This window comes from Molothrus ater, chromosome 3 (assembly GCF_012460135.2).
Source record: "Molothrus ater isolate BHLD 08-10-18 breed brown headed cowbird chromosome 3, BPBGC_Mater_1.1, whole genome shotgun sequence".
Taxonomy (NCBI): Eukaryota; Metazoa; Chordata; class Aves; order Passeriformes; family Icteridae; genus Molothrus; species Molothrus ater.
The window spans coordinates 93,811,314-93,827,008 of record NC_050480.2 but is presented as its reverse complement, the minus strand read 5'-3'; the positions used below and the strand labels follow the sequence as shown (position 1 = coordinate 93,827,008).

The 15,695-nt window shown below is 36.8% G+C and overlaps 1 long non-coding RNA gene across 1 annotated transcript; it reads right to left on the bottom strand.

Moving 5' to 3' along the window:
* Positions 1-7,335: 7,335 nt before the first annotated feature.
* On the bottom strand, positions 7,336-15,695 carry LOC118684638 (uncharacterized). Its single transcript, XR_004979879.1, has 3 exons — positions 15,608-15,695; positions 7,733-7,783; positions 7,336-7,378 (listed from the first exon to the last, which is right to left on the bottom strand). It is a non-coding gene; the product is annotated as an uncharacterized LOC118684638 (long non-coding RNA).

The window sequence follows — 15,695 nt, the reverse complement described above, 5'->3', positions numbered from 1 at the left end:
TACGTAATGCATTATTAAGAAGTAAATAAAGTTTAGACTGCAAAAGAAAGTGAAATAACCAGATAACTCTTTGGGGTTTTTTCCCCAGAAATTTCAGAAGTTTAACTTCAGAAGTCAGAGTTTAACTACCTAAGAAAAGTCCAAAAATATCTTGAAGTATGCATTTCAGTAATACTGAGAAAATTTACAATTCAATTCATATTCAGAGATGATGCACTTTACGCTACTTCTGTTGTATTATCCCTAGAATCCATATTAAGTCTAAGATTTCTTTAACCAAAACCAGATCTCTTTTTGGCAAATATTCCTCCTTTACAGAATGTGGGAGGCCAAGATTTTTGAGTATTTTGTGCTTCCCTCCCACATACATAACTCTAAAAATTGAGGCTTGCTTTATTTTGTCATGTTTTTTTCCCCCCAACTCTTTCAAATTAAGCAGATTTTCTTTCTCCCTGAGGTATAAGTAAATCCTTCTAGAAACTCAAGAATACACTCAGGCATCTCAAACTGTTCTTCTGCATATCTGTCAGAAGGATGGCCTCCTGCTCATCCACTAAGTGCTTCTGCATTGCTTGTGTTTTATTAGTGCTGCAGCTATGATAGGTTGGGGTATAAAAAAATTTGCAGCCAATAACAAATCTCCAAGGCATCATAACTAAGACTCTTTTAGGGACAGTTTATCCTTCAGAAAACAACTAATAGAAAAAGAAAAGTTAATCTCCAGACCATAGTGGCATATTTGGGAATTAAACAAAATAGAACAACATGACCATTTTAAACTAAACCCAAGACAAATCAATGAAACATTGCAAAACAAGTAAAATAAATCATTATCAACAGAGAGTAACAAAGTACTGAAGTAAAACCTGAGCACCTGAAGAAAATGTTAATTCTGCTGTAGCTCAAAGATATGGCTGGTTTGTCATATATTGCTGTAGTGCTCTATAAGACAAAAAAAGGCACAGAATTGCTTACTAGTCAAAGAAGGAGCAAAATTTGACACAGAAGGGCTCTGTATTATTCACTGTTAATATTAGTAGGAATTGTTACTTCTCTAGTCTACAATAGGCTGACAAATAAGAGGGAAAAAAGCTCCTCAGATACAGACAAATAATCTAACCAGGAGAGGGAAGAAAACAGAAAAATGTCCTGATGCAAACAAGAAAAGAAAGCAGTGAAAAGGTGGGAAGGGCAGTTTAGTGCACCCAATATATTTTAGCAGGAGTGCAGAAGTTTCAGTGGTGAGGGCAGCCTAAGAACCTAACTAGAGAGAAACAGCAGTTTTGTGCAATCAGTTTGGCTTACACTGCCAGCTGACACACACTGTGAAACCTAAGGCTTTTCTAATCCAAGATTAACAAACACTTTTTAGGAGTGTGAGTTTCAAACCTTTACCTGCATTAAGGTTTACTTCTACCATTCATAACAAAAACAGGAGGTGTCACACAGAGCAAGGAGTGGCTACCAAGATAGAATGTGAGCTTCAAACAAGGGGATTTGTTATTTTTTCATGCCTACATATAAAGACACCATATAAAAGCTTTACATTCAAACATTTAAATAAACTTTAACAATCATGGATTATTGTAATGTCAGAAGAGAAGTATGATGAGAAATAATGAAGTCAATTAGTAAGGGAATTTAACCAGCTTCCTGTACTGATAACAGAAGCCAGCTAACCCTTACATTTTAGGAAGTAGCTGCATGTGAACACTGACTACTATAAAGACCTTAGGTTTTGTCAGGTCTGAGGGAAAGACTTGAACTCAAGAAGCTGAAATGCATCTGAAGGCACCATTCATCTCTAACAGGCCAAAATATTGTACAAATATTTTCTTTTTGGAAGCAACCAGCAGAAAGAGATGGGCAGCCCATCCCCATGTACAGTAAAGGTGAAGGGCAGCCAGAGTGCTGGCTTTCCATCTGATTCCACACCGATAACCGTTGTATATCCTGCCACTCACAGGATCAGCCTAGTCACTCTGCTCAACCCAGAAAGGAAATATTCTCTACATTCCTACAGGAACTACATTAAAAATAGAGAAAAATTACAGAAAATTACCATTTTGCATTTACTCATCAGCATTTTTGGGGCTAGGTCTCAGGGATAATGGAGTGCTCCAGGCAGCAGCACAGAGTCAGAGTAGTGGTAAGTGGGCACAGCAGCACATCACAGGCCTTTCACACCCTGGGAAGATCTAAAACTGATTGGACAAAGCAAACCTGGACAAACACTGCACTTGAATGTAGTTGGTAAATCTATGCAGCACTCCTGGGCAATCAGATTACTGATCTCAAATCATCGGGATGCCACAGGTGGAACTGAGATGGATGTAGAATGAGATTTACATTTGAGAAGTTTTATTAGGATGGTAGGAAAGGATGCAGCTCCTCACCAGCTCCTCACTACACATTTTTCCACCTGAATATAAGGGAGTTGCCAGTAGCTGATTGTAGTAAACTAGAAAGGCAAGTCAAAGAATGTTGTGTTGTGTTTGTACAAGTTGGACTGTTCCGTTTCCCCTTTTTATGTAATGGTTCTGCCCTGGTTTTCTCCTCCCTCCCTTGTGCTGCCAGTTATCCCAACTCCTCCCCAGTTGCCTTGGAGATTAATGCACCCTTTCTCAAATCCCTCCCCAGTGCCCTGTCCATCACCTGGCGCTCCCACCCTTCTCTCTAGAACTCTCTAGAAACTTCCACCTAGAGCATCAAGTGATTGGCTCAGGGGCCGGGGCCCCACCCTCATGTTATCCCCATTGGTGCTCTCCCTAAGTCAATCTTTTGTATCCACTCCCCTCTAAAACTCTATTCGCCAGAGGACTGACTCCTCCTCTGTTTCCCTCCCTCCTTATAAGCTGTTGCAACCTCCCTGATCTCTCGCTTCGGTTGTTGCTTCCTGTGGGACCCAATAAGCGTGGATTCACCACAGCTGGAGAGCGCTCTCTTACTTCTGCTGACTGTAGCCACAAGCCAAGCCACGTCCTACCACAAGCTGCGCTGCTGTCATAGCACAGAGTGTTTGCCTTAGGTGCTGTCCCGAACCACGGAGCTCAGGATAGTGCCCCCATACTGCTAGCAGTGCTGGATAGCTGGCCGGGATGTCCGAGAAGGACAATCCTTCTCCAGCTGGACCGCTTCAAAAGGATAGCCAGAGTTTGAAGTTACACAGAAACAGCCTCCACTGTGCTGCGCAAGACTAGTCACCCCTAGGAAGGATTCTAAAGAAAAAAGGATTCACTTCCTAGTAATGAGCAGTATCCCCTTACTTTGAGATCTCTCTCCATCAAAATATTTATTTACAGAGGCACTGTGGGAAGAAGTTCTTCCACTACTGTCTTCAGGTCGTGGACAGAAGCTGGAGGGACTTTAGAGAATACTATCTGACAGTTTAGTTACTTTTTTTTTTTTTTTTTTTTTTTTTTGCTATCACTGATTACCTGTGCTTTTTTATTTAATCATGGCTAGTGCATGTCCTTTTATTTTATCCTGGATTTTTTTTCCTGGATACATGACAAGTATGTATGGAAAAATAGATTACTCCACAAATACTATGACCTGTACTTTTGAAAGGTTCCACAAATGACAAAGTCGAGTAAAAAAATATGTGGTTCATAGAAGCTCCAAACCCATTTATAGAACTGAATATCTCTATTCTTTTACATACATTTTCTGAGGTCCCAGATCTCATCTCAGGTTTATTCAATGAATAAATAAGTTAAAGAGAAGGCAGCAGAATAAGTTTGACATATTTTTAATAATTCTTCAACATCTTTGTCTTCACAAATTAGAATTTTATAAATATTGTGACATTTCCTTGTAACAAAATCATAAGCACAAGTATAGCAAACTATATTTATGAAGAGAACTTCAGAAACAAAGACAAATTTTTGTCTTCTCTACTGTTTGAATAAAAAAAAATAGATGAGATGAAGCATATAGAAGGACAGGAAGGAGCACTGAAATGTTGCCCAGAAAGATTGATGAACAAACCCTCCCAAATTCCTCTTCTTTGACTTCACTGCAATCGTGACATTAATTGCTGTGAAATGTAAACAGGTTTGTCTTCTCTTACCAGCTACCAAAAAAATGAGGTCAGTCTTTGCCTGACCTTTGCAAAAAATAGAATCACAGAAATACACATTCCCCTGGACTGCCCACAGCTTCTAATGCTTCTGATTCTTTCTGTGGTACACCTCATATTAAAGCAGCAATGCACTATTTGTTAAAAAAGCAGCATGACACTTCCTTGGTTAACTTGTATTACTTGTCTAGTTCCATCAATTTAACAAACTTCATATTGCAACTTGTCAGGGTATTGTAATATGAAAATGTTGCTTAAACTTTATCCCACAGCGCTGAGACTACTTCATGAGGCTCATAGTGGTTACACAAAAATACATAATTTTAATACTGCTCAGAAAAATAAACCCCACAATTACACTTCATACAAGGAGTGTGTCTGTGAGAAATCTGACTAGATACCCTCATCTAACAAAACTTCATGGCACTGTTTGTGACTTTGGGCTTCAGCCAATGAATTTTACATTAAATGGAAGGAAAACACAACCATAGTGAGCTCGAGATAACTATATATTATAAGGTATATAGAGAGATTTCAACAGAGCAGCTAAAACATACCTAATTGATTGATTTATTTATTTGACTCAGTTTTAAAAAGTTTTGCAAGCAAGGCTTGAGGAATTTCTACAGGAAGGAGGGCTAAGGAGGCTCTTTGCCCCACACTTTGATTTGAGTTGTAAGTCAATTATATTATGATCATTATATTATGATACTCATAACACATGTCATGTACATCACAGTCACCTTAGGATTCAGTTGAACTAATATACTCTTGAGTCATTTACCCAGTCTCCCTGTGCTGTTGAGAGAAACAAGCACTTCTAAAGCAGAGCTCCTCTTCTGCTAAAACAGTTGGTGAAATCACTCCCTGGAAGCATTTTGTTCTCTCCGCTGATCATAAGCTGAGTTTAATTCAGGTGCCCATGACAAAATAAGTTACATGACTTTCACCCTTCCTATCTCAACTTGTTGCTCTGGGATCCCAGGTATCTGTCTCCTCTCCAAGATATGAAGTCTCCTCTCCTCTTCACAGATATGAAGCTTTCATTCAAACAGCTATTTTAGACAGTTAATTTTCTGTTCTCCATTTTTATTACATTAGGCAGCCCTATGTTTTCCATTTTTTCTTCAGCTTTTCTGTCTAGCCAGAAGGTCATGCCACAGACAGTGAAGACTACTGAGACCTACTGACTAGATCAACAGAGATGTGGATTTAGCTAAGCTGATAAATGTTTTTCTCCAAGTTTCAACCCATCTTTGCTAAGTGAACTTGAGCCTGATGTAAACTATCTCTGTGGTCATGCTTATATCAGCTGGATGCAGTATAAACAAGAAATGGCATAGCACAAAATACCAAAACCTCTTGGAAGCATCCTCATTATCTCAGGTAAATTTAATGACTCTGATTCAGGCCTTATTTATATCAGATCTTTATAAACAATGCTCAGTGTATGCAGAAAAAATCACAAACAAACCAACTAACCCACAAACTGAGAAAGAGAAAGAAAGAAAGAAAGAAAGAAAGAAAGAAAGAAAGAAAGAAAGAAAGAAAGAAAGAAAGAAAGAAAGAAAGAAAGAAAGAAAGGAAAAACTACTTCAGACAGACCTGAGTTGGCAGCAGACAGACTCACCTATGAAGGCTAAATGAAAAACACTTGTGTATTTTATATATATATATATATATATATATATATATATATGTCCCAGTACATTATATAATATAGTAAGTCTATTCTATTGTACTATGCAGTATAGAGGGAGTGAATGTGACTAGTGAAATAACAAACTACGTTTATTATACCTTAATTTGAATAAAAATTTGTTAGATTAATCCCGAAAGAATTACATATATTTTTGTATCATCTGCTCTCATGTTTTAATGACAAATATTAAAAGCATACAGGATAGGAAGTTTTTTCCAGTAGTGATCCACTTATGGGTTTGGCTACTCAGGCATTCATTAAAAAAGCTGCCTGCAAACTTTGACAGCCTCCTGGATCTGGAAGAGACTGCTGCCACAAATTTAGGTTTTCCATCATGACCAGATCTGAAGACCCTCCACTCCCTGCTGGCACCATTACCAACAGGAAATTTAATGAAAGTAAGAAATAAGAATTTTTAAAATGAACTTTAACTAAAAACATGCCTAAACAAGACTCACAGATGAGTGAAATCTGAATTTTTATCAAAATTCACGAGAGAAATTAAAAAACTAATTTTGCTTTAATTTACAAAGGTGAATCAGCAAAAGCTCTATGCCTGTAGAGGAGTGTTCAGAACTGGAGCCATTATTAACAAGATCAGCCTTTGGGCTACAGGCTTTGTCTGCAGAACTGAAGCACTGGAAAAGCAGCTTCTCATGGATATTTTCTCTCATTTCAAAGCCATCACAGCAAAGAACCAACTGAATAAGCTTTGTCAAAAAAAGGCCCAGCGGCCGCAGTACTCTTGGTAGAGATACACTGAGGCAGCAAATTTTGCATCTGAGACTGGATTTCAAGCGCAGTAAAAGTTATGAATAATTGGTCCCAGTAGTTAGTTTCATCCTAAACACTGGGAACATTTGCAAAATTCCTTACTGGAAATGAGTGTTGAATATCATCAGACTTCGGAGTTATTCATCTCCAGGGTTTTCAGTGAAACCCATCTGTAGCAGTAAATCAAGATTGAATACAAATGGTGATACTGCAGAAGAAACCTTAGATTGTATGATTGCATTGCACTCACAATGCCTTTATCATCTGTCCCCATTTTTAATATTATTAACTATTAACCCCAGAGATCATTTTAAGTGTATATGACCTCCTAGTCTGAGCTAATAAACTAGCAATTACTGGTATGCTATTAAAAAAACAATATGCAAATGCATCTTATTTCCTGGACTTACACTGATACCTTTTAAAGTTGTATGAGATGTTTTTATTGCTATTTGTAACGAAAAATATTTGTTGTGGTGCACCCATTTTCAATTTTCTACCGATTTTCAGGTAACCTGTATGGGTTATTAGGAGTCTGCTGCTTTCTATACATCCTCAATGACCACAGGATGACATCTAGTGGTACTAGAGGGCTTCAGTCTTTGTTTACTTTAAACTGCTAAATTTGAATTAAACACACATTACAGTTTCCAGGATGGGAACTTCCTTCACATATAGGAACCATAATTCAAAATATGAAAATAGTTCTTGAGGAAGAGAAAAGAAACCAAAAAATGAAACCAAATCAAATCAATGAAAATCCCATTCTGTTTTGTCCTCTCTGCCTTCTTGTAGAAATGTATAATCTTCTGCCACAAAATCTGTGAAACAGTGACAGATAAAAATACCTTCCTAAAAATGAGAAGTGAAATTATTTTTTCAAACTAATAAATTTACTAAATATCTGAATATCATGCACCTTACATATATGCATATGCATATATAAGCATATATTGTCAAAAATCCAAGTCAAACAACATAGCCTTTAACAACATCATAAATTATATCAGGTCTTCTGTCATACTGTGTTTGACTTGAGAGAAATATTTGAAAAGGTATTAATAAGTATATTATACTTTTTCTACTGAATTAAGATTCAAAATTAATTTTCCAACATTTTAATTCTATACATGCTATAATATAAAATTGAATTTAAAAAAAAAACATTTCCTTACCATCACCTTTGTCACTGTTTTCCAAAAGTTTCTGGTCATTCTGCTTTGTTACTAAAAGCAAAATCAAAGAGAAGAGATCAGATACACATCCTAAATGATGTTTTAAAGTGCATAAGAAGTAAAAAGTCCATTCATATCCAGAAAGATTTTAAAGGGCACACTGAAATTTGTAGACACAGCGTGCTGAATGTTTGCCATCTGGTCTATATCTCTGGTTAGATTCTAGAAAATGTCTTAAAGAGGACTTTGATTCTGTTTAAGTGTGGGATGTACTGTCCACAACAACATTATGCATATTTTTCCCTTACATAATGTCCTGGACACAATGAATATGGTCAGTACACACCAGATATACAAGTAGGAGTAATGGTAGCATGGAATAAACATTTGGCATAATAAATACATTTCTGTTTCTCTCATTAACTATTACCATAGGGCTCTTAAAAATACAAGAGGTATACATAGCAATTATGGAAATGTAAATAAGGCTGTTATTATGAAGAAAAAGTCAAAGGCAAGTTGACATCTCGCTCTTTTAAAAATAAAGCACAAATTTCAACAACAAGGCTTTGTAATGCCTTTCACTTATCTTGGAACAATCACCACTCTGTGCTTCATCCCACGTACATATGACCTGCAGACTGAGAAAAGAGATCTATGGCATTCACTCCTTTGTACCAAATTCAGACATTTGAGGATGTGTGTTTATACATATGAAGATAGATAATCCCATTTAAATAATTTGTGTTTGAATTTGTCATCAGAATTTAATCATATTTCACAATTTGTCACATATTTTAATCAAATGCCATTTCCTTTGACAGTTTTTATTACTACATCTATATATTTTACACACACTCATATATATACATATATATAAATAATGTGAAATTAACAGCTAGATTCTATTTCCTATCCTTTCTCATACCTGAAACATCTGAGCTGACATTTTCTACTGGTGATTTCAGTTTCAGGCTCAGGCTACTTTTATTTGGTTAGAGATGTTTTATTCCAGAAGAAAAAATCTTGCCATCCTCTTGTAAAGATTAATTGCCACTGCTAAAAATAAGATTTTTTTATCTTGCCTTACATAGAAGACCTGATACTTCTGAAGATGGGTTTTTTTTACAGTATAAAGCCACTATTTGTTAGCAAACTATAACCTTCTGAATGATCTCATTTTGCACATGCTTAAGAGGAAAATGCTTAAAACTCTACGTGCTTATTAAGAGTTTTGCAGATAGAAGATTCTGCCTGTATAGACCAACCTGCATAATGAGGGAAGGCAGAGTATTTTGGTGAAATTCATCCCTGAAGTGCATTTAGATGTATACTTTGATTCATCATCTCTTGTCTATTTTCAGCAGGTGTCACTGATAGTAGTTCTGTTACATGTGGTTAAAAGTGGAATTCTATGGAATTATTACTGGTTTTCTCTGTATACAAAACAAATTTTTGTTGTTTATTTTCTGGGTCAAAATTCAGGAGATTCTTTAACATCTCATTTGAATTAGACACTAGCATGTACTAAGTGTTTAATCAGTCTTGAGCACAGACTGATCTTGACAAAGCTGGAGCACTATTCCTTTTTCATTAATATGTAATATAGTGAAGCCTAATTGTAACATAAATAATTTTGGATGCTGTTACTTTAAATTCCATAACAAGGTTAAAAGCCACAATAAAGATTTTTTTAACGTTTTATGGGGGTATTATTGTTTATGTGTTTTTAAGAAAGATGTTTATTTATGGAACTACATTTCTATTGGTTTAATTTATCTTCATAAATAAATTTTATTTTTAAAGGGTACTACATAGTGTTAACACATGATTACCAGAAACTGTGGTTTGTGAGTTTGAAGTATTGAAAACAAGCTTTAATTAATCAAATATTTCTTACTTGCCTTCTGAAATTATAAAAGTTATGAAAATTATATTGGCTAACAATTTGCAGTGGTTGACTGAACACTGTGTGAGTAGTGAGTAGAATGGAAAATCCATGACAATATATTGTTTAATTTCATTTCTTGCATTAAGAAGTGAAAAATACAATCTCCCAGAATGAGCATTCATTTTGTGACTGAAGTATTTAAATAAACCCCTTACCAGTCAATATTGATAAGGAAAGCAACCTGCAGACAGCAATGTATTTTAAGAATTCCCAAATGATGAATCTGCTGCTCCTGCTGACTGCTGGGGGAAGTCACAAAGTTCAACAGCACCGATCTGCCCCCTTGTGGCACACTAGCAGAAATTGCTAGATTTGTAAAATATGGACACCTCCCGCTAAAAAAAATTAACTAAGCCTTCAGTGGGTGAAACTGGAATCAAAGTTATCTGGCTAGCTCAAAGGTTCTCCACGCTATTGTTGAAATATAGCATGACTAAATACAGACTGCTAAAAGTCACCAGAGCTATACTTCTGGATGCCTTATACCACTTCGGCTACTTTTGCCCTAATACTGTGGTCCCTTGTGTCACAGAGTTTACTGATATGAGAGGGTATCTTACAAGATTTGTAAATTCTTCTGAAGAGTGAAGTGTTCATACATACTTTCATGGTTAATTTCACCTATTTTTAAGAAAAAGACTAGCAAGATGGAAAGTTTTTTTCTTCTATGTTAATGGCACAATCTGCTGGCTTCATAAAAAAGAAATATTTTCAGCTGGAATTCATCTGCCTAAAACTATAGTTCTAAAAGCATGATTTGAAAAGGTGACAAAGTAATTTTTAAGGAGTTTTGATCTTTTATTATTTTACATATGTAGTTTAGAAAGCCAAGACTGCCTAACTATTGACATATTTAGGAACTGTTCCTCAGTTCACTGATTAGAACACTCCCTCAAAAACTTGAAGGGTCATTCTTCAGTCTCAACTTTACAATGGAGTGAAAAATCAAATTAACATAATCCTTTAATTTACTTTGTAAACATCTTGTGGAAGGACAGTTTTCCACTTTACTCTGAAGCACAGACAAGTAGACTATAAATTTTTATAGCTTGCTTAAAATTTTGTATTCATATTCTTCAAATGAATAGGTCAATGCTGTAAAACATTGTCATAACAACACATTTTCATGAGTTAAAAATTTTCATTCCAGAGATGACAAAAGAGAAAAGTCTTAACAAAAATTGATTAAAGGTTCTGCTTCCACAAGTAAAATGATATCTACATGAGGCAAGGTAAGGAAGAATTTCATCTAGAGTTCCCTGTTCTCAGGAGATAACAGTTAAGGGAAAATGTCATATAGCTGTTTCTGTAGTAAGTGATGAAGCTAATAAAAAAGGAGAATGATACTGTGGATGCAATGATTATAGATGCAGACTGCACGAGGTGTAGCTGTCACTTGAAATTCCCAAGGAGATTAACACATCATTTTAGTAAAAGCTAACTCAGTGGAGAATTTCAGTCTCACTGTACTCCAGTGACTGTACATAATATCCTTTGCCCACTATAGAACATCTTCTAATCTTAATTAGTGTGACTGCAAGTTTAAAAATAGCTTGTTAGTTCCTTGTTACTCACACCAGTGTAACATCAAATTTTGATTCTTCCTATCTAGAAAACTGGACACTCTTTTCTTTAGAGTTGTGTATTCAATCAGCTCACATGGAAGAAAGAATGAATAGCTTTAAAAATTCACCAACTCCAAGGCATCATTCTGCCTTTTCTATTTTACTTACCTGCAGTGATCTACCTTACTACACAGACATAATCCTAATCAGGTGAGCAGCAGACTGTGCAGCTGCTCTGCAAAAAAACCAGATGGAAGTGTCCTGCAGCTCTGCCTACACGGTTACTTTGGATGGGCCCCCTCTGCCTATGTTCTGTTCTGATCAAGACATGGGTGAGTGCAGTAAAAGTTGTGCCATGCCAGGGCTAAGCAGGCTGCTCAGTGGCATGGTTATTTGGCCAAGCCAGGCCCTGGACTCAGGCACTCTCAGCTGGCTCAGAACCCTTGCAGTGTGAGGTTGAATCAGCTTTCAGCACTGGCACAGAAAGACTGTCTAATCACAGCCTGACATTCAGGCATATTCTGAACATTAATCAGAGTCCAAAAGCCTTAGGGGACAACCTGTTGTTGCATTAAGAGTACAGAAATATGGCAGAAAATAAACCCCCTTTCTTTCCAGCTAGTCCTGGAAGATTAAAGGTGTTTGGGTATAGCTAAGCTTAATTTATTATTATAACCAAGATTTCTGGGGACAGATTCACTACATTTACAAAATATAAGCGTATCATGCTCTGTACGAGTGCTCAGGAGTATACTCCCACACAGTCAAAGGTGCAAATTTTAACAGAAGCATCACTGCTTTGGGGAAGACAGAGGAGCAAGCCCATCAATTTGTCTGCAAGGTGATCCTATTTTCTGTCACCTGACATGGAGGATTTCAAATGCCAATTCACACTTTTGGAAGTAGTGGAGGTGAGACTGTAGTCAAATATCCTGTCACTGCCATTATAGACGGGAAGGGAGGGGAAGACTATTTATATGTAAAATAGTTACAAAAAGAGATTACAAATGCTGTGGGTCTTGCCCAAGAGTGTATCTGTGACAAGTTAGTATCAGTCTCTCCTCCATTGCAGTGATAAGGGTCATTAGGACTCGGCCTGATTACCTGTCAACCCATCAGAAAGCCATCATGCCCACGGTAATCCCTTCATATATCTCATGGCATGTTTCATGGCAGTATGCCTCATTCCCACAGCTGCCCAGAAAAATCACTGAGGAAAGGAATAAAATTATAAATTAATCTGGAGACAATTGCAGAGGGCACAGAATTCTACCATTATCCAGTATTTTCTTCTTTAAGAGTAGAGATTTATGTGTGATTCAGGAAGTCAGATAGCCAGCCTGTATTTTCTGCTAAGTCTGTCAGGATACAATTCATCTATTCAAATAGGGACTCCTACACTATAGAAATCTACATCCAAGCTAGACACCTAGATACCCTTTATAGTAAATGAAAAGAAACAGGAGATTTAAGGAAGCAATTCATCTCATTCTAAAGTAGATAGCTAAATACATCTCAAATGAGTCATACCTCAGAAGTGCTTATTTCTCTCCATTAAACATAAAAGAATGACAGAGCTCCTGCTTAGATGTAGACTACAGTTCTGCATTCATCTAAAAACATGAAAGACAAATCCTGTCAGTGCTTATGTTTCTTTAATTCTTTAACTGTATTTCTTAATTGCTAGGAACACTTTAAGGCATTAGAAGCTGTGAATAGTTCAAAGACTGATTTCTCAGGGGCCAGCTAGCTGTAACAGACACTTACTTCTATACTGGAATTAATAGGAGAATTCTTACTTCTAAGGACAAATATTTTGAGATCAATATATGTGAGATATTTTGTTCTTAATAATACCTGGCATCATCCACACATTTCACAAACATCAGTCAGTATTATCTGTATTATGCAGCTGTCTTGTAAAAACATAAAGACCAAATACTAATTTTCTGACTTCATCTTTAATTGCCCAAATAAATTGTTCAGTTCTCCAAAACATTTACTAACTGGTCCTGATGAAGGACTTAAAAGCTTTATTCGTGTCTCTCTGTCATTCTTGTTATCTTTCCCCTCCCAGTTCAGGATCCACTGACTCCTTGCTCTTGCTATTGAGAGAGTTCAACAGCTTCTGTCTGAAACCTGAACAAATTACCTCTACCAGCTTCTTTCAAGGTTTGGTACTAGTGATCAATTTAAAATCAGGTTAGAGTTAAACTGGATTTTCCTCTCCCTTGCTGACTGCTGGTTCTTAGTAACAGTATCCTGAGTGTTAATTTATCTCATGGTGCCAGGTTAATTTACCTTACAGCACTGATACCCCATTGCTAATCTTTAGTGTTTTGATCTATGAGGAAACAACTTATTTAACAGTTCCATCATTGTTACAAACAGAATTGTAATTATTGTACCAGCAGATCCAGTTAAGAAGTAGGCATGCCTCAAACAGTCACTGATGGTAGATCTCTAGCAAATTAATCCTAACCTCTGCTGAAGAAAGGCATCCACAAACCTTTACCTCTGAAACATAAGTTGCTAGTTTCTGACTTCGTCTAAGGAGAAGTGAAGGAAAGCCATTACATTATGCCTTGTTAATGTCCTGCAGATGGTACACCCAGAGTATAAAAGCATCATGAACATCATCAGGGCCTAAGACAAGCAAATGATGACAATAAAGTTAACTATCTCTTTGCACTTACCTTTGGCAGTACATCTTCCTAGAGGTACATATAAATTATGGGTAATTTAAAATACTCTTCAGTACAGTTTTGTTTATGGGTTACTACTGTTTTATAGAAATTGAAATACTGCATTTGTTGTTTGCAATACCAGTTCCATATACATATCTCAACCTAAGTGTTGGGAGGCTAACATATTTATTTATAGCAACCTAAGTGCTATGACCAATATGCTTACAAATATCCTACATGATGAATAATGGTAGGGAAACATTGATTCTTATGAAGTTCATAACAAATAGCTTGAGCAAAATAAGAATGGCTTGACCAGCTGCCTAATAAAAAAAGAAAAGGCTTGTGAGTTTTCAACTGAAAATAATGCTTATGGTCTCTAGCTTTGCAAACTGCTCTCTTCCAGTAACATGGCAACCAGTAACACAGTGTCTATATTTAACCATAGCAGTAACCCCAGGTTTCATTAGACAGTTGCAAACACATTTTTGCACTCAGCAAAGATCTTCCCATCTTTCCTCCCCCTTTACCACCAGTGAGGAGCAGCCAGAGCAGAGCAATGCCAGAGCCATTCTTTGAGGTGTGGCTCCACTTTCCAGCATTTACAGGAGGGGAGGGAGGCAGTGCTGTGCCCACTCAGTGCCCCTCGAGCTGGTCAGCACCAAGGCAGCAGTGAGGTGATGTTGGGCAGCTGCCAGGAGTGGACATTACCTGGAGCTGCTCCAGAAAATCCTACCCGAAGGCTCTCCAAACAAGGGATTTTTGTAAGATATTTCCTTGTCCCGTTTCAAAATTCACTTTCTCCAGGCAGTTGCTATGAGCCTGTAGTCACACACTTGTACACTTTAAACTATCATGCTTTTCTTCCCCATTATGTTTCTACTTATTCGTTTTCAACTGAGCTATTTCCTCACTTTGCCTTACCAAACCGTGTCTAGATGAAAGCTGCTCATTCTGGCCATTTAGATCCCTAGGATCTCATGTGTTTGCTTTTTCGTTTGGGTGAAAAAAAAAAATCTTAACTTTTTTGCACTACTATCTTCAATGAAGATTTTACAACTAAATGTTCTAGTTCCAACCAAGTTTAATCCAGCAGAGCACAATGGGATTACTGCTTTGTAACATTCCTATAAGAAAGAGGATATTATTTGAATAGTTCCTCATTACAATATCTATGGGGAACTGTTCAATATTTCAGACTGCTACCCATCTCTATTTGGACACATTGTCTCATTGCTGTCTATTTATTATTACAGGAAACCAGATACTTCAGGGATTTGCCAGTCATCTAATTGTTGAGTGTCAGATTTCTTCAGAGCTAACAGTGGTTAAACACTAGCAGTATCCATCCACTTCACTTCTAACAACCTTCAAAACATTAACCTGGTCTTTGCAGGTCTTTTTTAATAGAAAGAGATATTTTGCAGCCCAACTGAGGAAATGGATGACATTTCTCTCTTTTGTGTTGGTAGAGTTTTCTTCTTTGTATTATCCTTGGTTTAAAATCCTCTCCAAATTACCAGATTGCCCTCTGGTTTGTCGGAGTTTTATATCAGTGCCACACAGAACACTTGCAATTCCAAACATACATTTCAAGGGTGCAGAAAAAATTATCAGGGATCTCAACTTTTCACCTTCATCCAGAACCAACAAAAATTTAAGGTTTGATTACCTGTGAGCGGCAGTGCCTGGACCCAGCATCCTGAGTAGAAATCAAAACTCATGAGTTGAGTGCTGAGGAACATTGTCCAATGCCTTTA